This window comes from Fistularia commersonii, chromosome 3 (assembly GCF_037954325.1).
Source record: "Fistularia commersonii isolate RoL2024-O1a breed Wild chromosome 3, RoL_Fcom_v1.0, whole genome shotgun sequence".
In the NCBI taxonomy this organism is placed as follows: Eukaryota; Metazoa; Chordata; class Actinopteri; order Syngnathiformes; family Fistulariidae; genus Fistularia; species Fistularia commersonii.
The window spans coordinates 14978440-14989086 of NC_141286.1; positions in this window are offsets into that span (position 1 = coordinate 14978440).

Here is a 10647-nt window from a genome sequence, read left to right on the forward strand (position 1 = left end):
ATCTGGGCAATTTTGGGTCTCCAGTTCTGTATATTTAAGCCGAAGGTTGATAAGGGATTACGTGGCGACAGGTTTTGCAAACAAAATCCCATCAAAGACATCCCATCAAAATTTGTAGATAATGGATCGGATACCTCTTCTTCTTCTTCTTTCGGCTTTTCCCGTCAGGGGTCGCCACAGCGAGTCAACTTTCTCCATCTAACCCTATTCTCTGTATCCTCCTCTATCACACCAACTACCTTCATATCCTCTCTCACTACGTCACTATGTCTTCTCTTTGGTCTTCCTCGCGACCTCTTGCCTGGCAGCTCCAATTCAAGCATCCGTCTACCAATATATTCTCTATCCCTCCTTTGTCCATGACCGAACCATCTCAGTCTGGCTTCTCTGACATTCTCTCCGAAACATCTAACGTGTGCTGTTCCTCTGATAGACTCATTCTCGATCCTACCCATCCTGGTCACTCCCAAAGAGAACCTCAATATCTTCATCTCTGCAACCTCTAGTTCTGCCTGCTGTCTTTTGGTCATGGTAACAGTTTCTAGTCAATACGTCATCGCTGGTCTCACCACTGTCTTGTACACCTTTCCTTTTATTCTGGCTGAAAGTCTTCTATCACATAGTACCCCTGACACTTTTCTCCACCCATTCCAACCTGCTTGGACCCCCGTCTCTTCACCTCTTTTCCACATGGATCGGATACCTCTGATGTTACCATTTACCATTTACACTGCAATCAAAAACAAGGCTAGGAGCAGTGACGTCTCCACCCACTGCCAACTCATCTTTGTTCACGGGTCACTTTCCTACAGTCATGAAATGAGACTTTAGGCTGTCGTGCACGGGATGTTGGCGGTTAATGCAATAATACATGGGGGAAATGGAGATTCTTCACTTTTAACACCCTCGTCAACACTACCGACATGCTTTTGAGCAACACCATCAACAGCAAGTGCTCAGCTCCAGTTCGGATCGGAGTTGTACCGGGCGGCTTCCGAGCGCCAATGTGGGGATTCATTAATGTTACCAGGGACTTTCCTGACGCTCGCTGTGACTAAAATGCTTGGCGTTGAAAGATTGCAAATATATTAAAGAGCTTTTTCAGCTCTTCCCCGTAAAGCATAACATCAGATAAATCAAATAAATTGAATGCTCACAGATGATGTTTATCTCAAACTTATTAGGAATGCCTTTTTTTTTTAACTTTCAGTTGCCTTGTTATCTGTCTTGAGCTGCCAGGGGCTTAAGTTTAATCCAATCTAAGTTGGCATGTAACGGAGGCTCCCTGCTGAAGTTTAGTATGCATGCAGGTGTCTCGTCCTGGAGCGCCGGACAACCTGAATACAAAATATTTCCTAATTAAGGTCTAATTTTCTGCTCCATTGATTACGGCTCCGACAAAGCTTTCCTCCGTGCCCTCGAGGATTAATGAAAGCAAAAACCCCTATGAGCAGATGTGCGCTTCTGAATTGCAGTGCAGGTCTGATTTGTATTTTTACATTTATCTCATTTTATTTATTTCTAACATAGGTAGCTTGGTGTTTCTAAAAAGTCAGAATTTTGTTTGATGCTATCAGCAGAGAGAGGTATTTCCCCCAGGATTTCCTGCAGGGCGGGGAGGAGTGGGAGCCTCTTGTGACTCATTAATTGTCTTGTTATTACCTGGATCAGTGATTTGTACAGATGTGATTGAGATTAATTGCAGATTAATTTTCCGCTGATTAGCCAATCAATGTATCAGCTACTTGTTTAAAATGACTTGATCAGCCGAAGCGATTCCCTCTTTGTTGGCTTCATTTTGCAATGCTTATCAAAGGCATCACATGTAACTGCGACCTGAGCTGATGAGACACCTTGCAGATTCTGGGATCCGAAGCAGTAGTACACACCTTATGGAATACTTGTACACGGTCACAGTCGTTATTCCAACTGATGGGTAAAGTTAATTTCCCAAGTTTACAAAAAAAACATATCTTTTGGAAAGCTGTAACTCAAAATCAATAAATCCATTCAGCTGGCAAGAAAAGCATTAGTTGTCTTAATTCTGCATTCTGTATTGTGATACATCATATAATACCCGCTAGCTCAGTCATGCTCACCAAGAACAGTCTCCTTTTACACTCAAACTCCAGAGTTTTGGCGGTATTTGTTCAGAAAGATAACATATCTAGATTTTATACACTGCACACTATGTCCAGTGGCAGTGACGGGTTGAACTTTTTTGTTTAAGTTTCATCAACACCTAATAACACACACATACAGGCATTAACTGACACTGTGGTGAACATTTATTAGCCACTATCAGCTTCAAATAGTTATCAGTTGTTTTTTTTTTCATATTATCAAGCTGAGTTTTGTATGTCGCTTGCTCGTTTATTTGTTTATTCGTTTATTCATAAACTAATAAATAAATACATTCATTCATTCATACATTATATGTAATGAACATACAGTTGCAGCTGAAGCCAATCCCGGCTGGCACACAGCAAGAGGTGGGGTTGAACCTTGACCAGCCAAATGTCGATCAAAGCGTCACATATGGAGATATAATGAACGACCACTCGCTCAATCATCGTGTCCGACAGACAGTAAGGTGGCTTCGGTTTCAGCTCCATGTTCTTGGTCTGGAAACCGAGAGCCTGAGGAGAACAGCGGGAATAAAACCAGGCACCTTCTTCCTGTGAGCCATAAGTGCTGAAGGCTGTACAATGTGTCACAATTCCATTTAATTGTTAATTAATTAACATTGACTGATTTTTTTTTTTAAGGCATGTTATATTATCAGATTTTTCAGATAGTAGCTGTTAAAAAACACCAATTTCTATTAATATAAGTTGTTACAGAAAGCAGAGCATGTGTATTGTGTGTTTTTGACTTTTGACTTGTGGCTGAGTAGTGAGCATATTCAATTATAGTGGAATTAATGAGGACCCTGAAGACTACCCACCAAGGTCTTCACTTACCACTGTGGAAAAGTTGCTGGGTCAGCCCAGACACATCCTCTCAAACTCCTTACCTCCATAAACTGATAAACTTTTTTTTTTCCTGATAATCATATCACGGAGAGGCAGCACGCCCTGGAGGAGGCAGTGGTCCAGAACAGATCTATTCTGAAGATCTGACCCAAATATGTTGGACAAATCTCTCCTTGGAGAAGGCAGTGGATTCCAGCTTCATGTCAATAAAAGATAAAGTTTAAACCCTGCCTCCGTTCAATTTTTCTGATTACATTGATATGAATCTGGTATTAGCAGTACACTGAATTCTTTTAGGGTGGTTTGAGCTTCTGCCTCACAGTAAGAAGGGGTTTGGTTCGATTCTGACAGAAGGTCTTTTATTGCATTTTCTCCTTGTGTCTGTGTTGGTTTCCTCCAGATTCTTCAGTTTTCACCGACGATGTCTAAAAACATCCAGGAAGTTGAATGGAGACCATAAATAGTCCATACAAGGTTGAGAGTGAATGGTTGTAAGTCTCTATATTTGGCCCCTGATCTCGCCCAATAACAGCTGGAGCAGGCTCTAGCACCCTTGCGACCATGACAACAGGATGAGCGGTATAGAAAATGAATAAAAGGAAGAATTGACAAATGAATGAATGAATACACTCTTTTACAGGCATGCCCGTGATTTATTTTTTGGAGATGATGAGGGTTTTGTCAGTGTTGATACAGAGTAGCAGGAGGATCGCCGTGTTTGTGAAAAGTGGATGTCAATCACAGAGGGGGAACTCATATATGTTTAAAATGTCACCATCTTTTCTTATGTTGCTCTGGGGGAAGAACAAATACACATCTTCGACAACAATATCCGTATTCCGATCATTGTTCACGTTAAGATACGTGGAACATATTTTCTTGATGAAAGCAGAATCCATTGATCTGACTCCCGGAGTTGGGTGTCAGATCAATGCTTGTGATCACAAGAGCAAGAGGGCTATTGCAGATTTGTTTATTTTAACTTGAATGAATAAACTACAGAAAATCAATAAACACAACACATTCCATGTTACACCGGGGACACATGAGAGGAGAAAGCAGCCTGGCTGTTCATTTTTCCTCTGCCAAAGAACACGCCTCCCCAACACCCCCCCCCCCCCCCCCACCTTTTCTGTTCGTAGTCCGGGAGTATATCATAGCCGGGAGCATGCTAAAGACAGCCACGCAGTGGCGATGTATTCAATATTTTAAAAGTACAAATAAGAGAAAAACAGCCTGAAAGCACGGGAATTTATGAACCTTTAAACAAAACAAAAAAAGGGAAACAGACACACACAAACACACACACAAACCAGCCGGCTGCCAAAATTCATAGTCTTTACTTACATAGATCATCCACAGAGAGTTCAAGAACTGCAAGTCGGTTTTATTTATTTAAGCATATCATTAAATGACCCTCATGCATAAATATTATATTAAATATCCTGACTTTGAATATGGTTTGAAAATCTTTAGTACACAGACGATTGGTAGATCAATGCCTTCCAGAGTTTGCGTTAAGTGAAACTGGCACCTCGATTTTTCCGTTGAAATTTGTTTGGACACAAGAACTCTCACTGACCTTCTGCTAATAGTATCACCATTATAATCAATAAAATGGACACGCGAATGGCCATTTTACCATTTGTCTGCATATGCGTTACATGAATATAGCTGTGAATTCAAAACCATGAGGAGAAATGTTGTGAACATTCACGTACATGACACTTTGACCTTTCACCTTATCACATTTTCATTATATTATACTGTACTGCACTATCTCTGTACTACTTGACTGTCCTGCGCACACACACACACACACACACACGGAACTACACAATTCTACGCTATCTACAATTGTCACATTTTGCAATTCTGAATAGATACTCAACTACATTTCATTGCTCTGTACCCGCACATGTGTACAAAGTTGAATTTAATCTAATATTATCTGCGCATGTGTAACATAACTCTTATAATTTGGTGTGAGAAGGAAGGATTGTGGAGACAAAGGCGAGTTCCTGCTTTGTTTATTAGACACCAATACCAAAACGAACAGTCAACTACCTCGGACCAGAATGCCCCTGACCTAAACCATGCCCCCAGCCCATAGTCCTGGTGGAGTGAGTTTCCGACGCCCCCTAGTGTGTGCCAACCCCCCTGAACTCCCGAAAACAAACTAGTCCCTCATGGGAGGCTTGAACAGCTTTCCATAACAACTCTGTCGTTTGTCCCTCGGTCGAAACAGCAGGAGGCACCGGGCGTTGGACCTGTGGTAGCACTGCTGATGTCCTGGAAGGAGGTGTGACCCGCCCCTTATGGCAGCCCATATCCAGAACAAATCTTTTAACACCTGTCTCCAGAATCCGGTACGGCCCATCGTATGGGGATTGAAGAGGCGAATGGTGAGCGTCATGCCTCACAAACATAAACTGAGGCAACATGAGCTCTGCAGGCACAGGCAAAAGACAGCGGAAAGCAGTTTAAAATAGGGCCTGGAACACGAGAGCTGCTGGACACGAAAGGATCTGCAGCTGGACAAGATGGAGGAACAGATTGCTCTGGCAAAAATCCCCTTGGGACTCACAGCGAATGACCAAGAACCAGCTCGGCATTGAGGTTGTCTTTTGGGGCTGAATGCAGCCTCAGCATAACCCACAGTAAATGGTCCAACCAGATGCCATCTGAGATTGCAGCCTGCAGGGCTGCCTTGAGGGATCAGTGGAACCATTCGCACAAACCATTAGCTTGAAGGTGGTACGCTGTCATACGGGGACAATGATCCTGCCAGTGCCCACCTGACACAAACTGTGGACCTCCGTCGGAAGTGGGGACCCGAGAAGAAAGAAACACCTATGACACATTCGAAGGACAGCCTCCAGTCACCTTGTGGTTCGATCAACCATGGTGAGCGGGTGTGGAAAACCTGTCCGGAATGGGAAAACGGTTTGAGAGTGACCCTTGGTGCGCTGGCATGCCACACTTGTGGCCGCCCGCTCTTTGATGTCCTTACGGATGCCAGACCAGACGAGCTTTGAACACACGTACTTCACTGATGCCCAATCTCCTGGATCTGAGAGGGAGTGAACCAAATAAAAATCACAACATCAGGCCACTGGAACCATCAGGCGACGACAGACAGCGGAGACGTCACAGAGGAGGGCAGGGCGACCCTTCCTGCACAACCATATCCTCCAGTTTGATACCAGTGCACATTGACTGCAGAGTGAGGACATCTGGGTTGCTGGGCTGGTCGGGGGCCATAGCTGAGAAATCCACCCTGACGAGTACCCATAACAGGCAATCAGCAACAGGGTTGAAGATCCCAGCCACATGCTGAATGTTCGTTGTGAACGCCGAAATTACTATAATGTGATGAGCGGACCACGGCTCAGTTCCTTTGGACACAGTGAAAGTCAGCGGCTTGTGATCCATATAAGCTGTGAAGGAGCGGCCTTCCGGCAGGCACCGGAAATTACATGTTGCCAGATGCAGGGCCAACAACTCCCTGTCAAAAACACTCTACTTCTGCTCACTATCCCATAGTTGCAGCTAAAGAACGCAATGGGCTGCCACACATTTTCCACTTTTTGGTTACACACCCAACAACAATGTCAGATGCATCCATCGTCAAAACTATTAAAACCGTGGATGCGGGATGGGCGATAAACGCTATGTTAGCCAGAGCGCACTTGGTGCGCTTGGCGTGCTTAGCCTGGACCCGTCCAGGAGTCCAGTCAACCGTGTCGCTCACCTTCTTGAGCTGCAAAGCCCCATAAAGTGGTTGAAGGAGGTCAGCAACATGAGGGAGAAAACGGACAAAGGTGAGTTCAAAAAGTTTTTCCTTAGACACCAATACCAAAACTTCCTCGGACCAGAATGCCCCGGACCAAAACCAAACCACTATGATATGAAAATAATGAAGTCATTACTCCCTTCAAGTTATTGTGTTTTTGTTATGTGCATTTTGAGAGGAATGCAGCATGAATGAGATCTGCTCCTTGTCTCAGGGGAAAGAGGAAAGAGGAAAAAGGTTTATTTCAGACCTTTGCCTCTTGATGACAGCGCCACGCTGGCAAGCACACTCCGCTGGGTCCCTCCACCCAAAGTGACCCAAAAGCCTTAAAAAAACAAGAGGTAATTACATCTGCCATACCGGAAAACTGAGAGACACTGCCTAAACAAAGGATCGATAAAGCGCTGTAGCCCTCGTATGAGAACGATGAGCAGGAGTAGGGTGTGGAATCTGAATATTACAGACTTAGGGATGGAGGGTATTTGGTTTTTATTTAGCTGTTAATGGCCGAGGTGAGCATTTGATGGAGCAAAATAATGACACGGATCAATGTCCATCGACCTGCCAGCCGCATTCCCATTACACGGGTGCCTTGGGGTAGCCTAATCTGCTCCCTAAGTAAGAGGGTAACTGGAAATAACAGCCGATAGAAGAGAAGCAGCCAAGTCTGAAACAACTATTGATTCATTCCATAAATGATAAAAAAATATTGATTGTTTGGAGGTTTCAGATGCTAAGTCAGACCTGGAGTGTAGTTTATTTTACAAAGGTTGAGCCCAGAGATTCTTACTGCCAGCAACATGTTATATCTAAACGCCCACTGAGGTTACTTCTCCTGCTGGGATGCTAAATAAATCCTTTAATGCAACATGTCTTGCTTAAAGCATCATTTGTGAACAGTTTGGCTGTGTTGGAGAGGTGTGGCATATGCCAGTAAGTTATTATCAAGAGTGCATTTGCATCCTTTTTGATTTTAATAAAGCTCAACTGATTCAAATAAAGCTCGTAGCATAGAGAGAAAACAGTAAGAGACATTTTCAAAGCCTTATTACCTAATGTTTCTAACTTTGTAGTGTTATTGATGTAAATTTGGCATTGGTTGCCATGGAAATTTGGAACAGACCATCAGAAAGGGGCAGTATTAAGACAAGATAAGATAAGATAAGATAAGATAAGATAAGATAAGATAAGATTAAATAAACTTTATTGATCCCCATAGGGGAAATTCCTATATCACAGCAGCATAACAGTTATAATGTCAAAAAATAAAAAAGTTAAATAAATATGAACATAAACAAGACAGAAGACAGAAGACAGAAGATAGCAAGACATCCACATAGACATACAAAGACAGCAGCAGCAACAACAACAGCAACAACATCAGGAGTAATAATGGACAACATAAAGGTACAGTGAGGGTGAAAAATATACAGCCAGAAGTATAGAACACTATAGATAGAGTGTCAAATTGTATTAAAGTGTATAGGTGGCGCAGTGGCTAGCGCTTTAACCCTGGCAGGTCAAACGCCCATGTACAAATGTACAATTCTCTTTTTTCCCCATTCATGATAAAGTGTTGTTCAGAAGGGAAACCTCAGCAGCATCGGCCTTTATAGAAACATTGGTTTTGAGACAGAGAGACAGAGTGACAAGGATGGATAAGAGCAGGAATGAGTTTATCAGTGGGACGTAAATGATTTTTGTGGCTAAAGTCAGACTGAAATGTGGTGATGAGGAATGGAAAATATTTGGTAGAAGGATTCTGAGGGTGGAACTGACAGGCTGGAGGTCTAGAGGAAGACCAGAGAGCAGATTGATGGATGGAGTGATAGAGGACATGAAGTTAGTTGGTGTGAGAACAGACCATGCAGGATTATTAGGTTTAGATGGAGGAAGATGACTCGCTGTTGCGACCCCTGAGGCCAACAGCCGAAAGAAGAAGACAACGATCTTACCTCCAGTCTCAAGACAAACCCACAAAGTAAAGTAATGGTTAAATTACCAATCATGAAATGTTAGGACCCCAAACAGCTCTCTTTGCTCCTGGAATCTGGAGAACAATTTTCTTCCAGCTTCTTTCCAACCAAAAATACAACTGGAATTTCGTGAGCATGAATACTGAAAAATATGTATTTATCAAATGTACAGGCACCAGCCTTGCACACACTAGTGAGTAATCTTTGTTGATAAATCCCACCTTTTCTAAACTACCATGCTCATGCATATTTAGCCTCATTTGCACCCCGACACACCTGTGTGTGAATGGGCTTTTTCCCTCTAAAAAAATGATGACAAGGAGGGTGAAAAAGAGGAATTTCACCGAAAAAGATTGAGATACTTTTAGAAGTTAAAACCAACCAAAAAATACTGTTAGGAATACTTGATGAAAAAAAAAAATCAATGAGGGAATACACCAACAGCTGCAGTTAATTCTGTTGGATCAAATGAAAGAGCAGTCAGAGAAATAAAAATATAAATGGTGTGACATCATAGTCAGTGCCATGAAATGTGTCATGGCCCACAGACAAGAATTATCTTTATCTGGAGGAGGAGAAGCAACAACCCTTCTTTCACCATTGATACTCCATGGTACTCCATACTGTATTGCCAGCATGGTAAACAGTACTAAGTGGGAATATTCCTGATGGAGACACAGACGTAGTTGAGCCAGTTTGTGAGTCGCTTTGGATAAAAGCGTCTGCTAAATGACTGTATTGTAATATAATGTAATGTACCCTTAACCAGTCACACTGTATGTAAAATACTGATAAACATTTAGTTAGACGATCTAATTTGTGAAAAAGAAGAAAGAAAGAAAAAAAAAAAAAAAAAGAAAGAAATGAACGTGATGCTCAAGAGCCAGAGCATCCTGGGTTGCTGATGGAGGTAGTGCTGCAAAATTTTAAGCTGAGTATTTCACTTTTCAAAGGCAGCTAACAGGTGGACTTACCCACGATCTCTGTATGGTTCTCTCTTGTTTATATGGCATTATGGGGCTGGAACGGCTCTGCATTCGGCTCTGTGAGTTTCCTGCTGCAGGACGCTTTGTCTGATAGCCAGGTTTTAAGGCATGAAACAAACAATGATGTTGCAGACTTTTTCAAGGTTATACTAAAAAGTGTGTCGTGCAGATATATGTTGAAAAGCGTGGCATCAGCCATTTAGCATTAGGCTTTTGGCAAGCCAGTTTTGTGGTTCGAGATTGCAGAACACTGACTCTCTAGAGTGCCTTCTATTTGTAGTTTCATTGTTCTTCCATTCGACTTTGTGTGTATGCATGGACCTGCAAGGAAATTTTTGTACATTTTTACGCATACTTCTGCACAAACACATGGTTGATAAATGAGGCCCTTGTTCTCCGTCGCTTGACCAGGACTAGCTCAGCCCCGGCTGAAGTACACGAAAGGAAAAATCAACCTATGAATGGCTAGAACAGAGGATGAATGCAACATTTTTAACTGAATCAGAAGCAGTGTTCACTTCAAACCATTTTTCGGTGAAAAAATAATCCGGCTACTTTTTTCAAATCACACCAACTTTGTCACTGTGATTTTATGAGCGCTGTCAAGCCAGTTTGAAAGCGTCTAGGTACATGGTGGCACTCAAGATGAAATCACTGTTAACAAATATCAGAACAAGAATTGTGCTGCCCTTTGAAGGAACACATCTGTTTGTCTCGCGGCCAAACTGTCCAGAAATTAAGTGTAAGATGGCAAAGGGCAGATGTCCACCTGAAATACATCCTCACAATGACAGGCATTTGTTTGTTAGAAGAAAGATTTGAAATCAAAAGTTCAGAATTAGAATTTTTACATCGAATAACTGGCAAAAATATTCCATAACAGAAAATAGAAGTAAAAAACACAAAGGGCCATT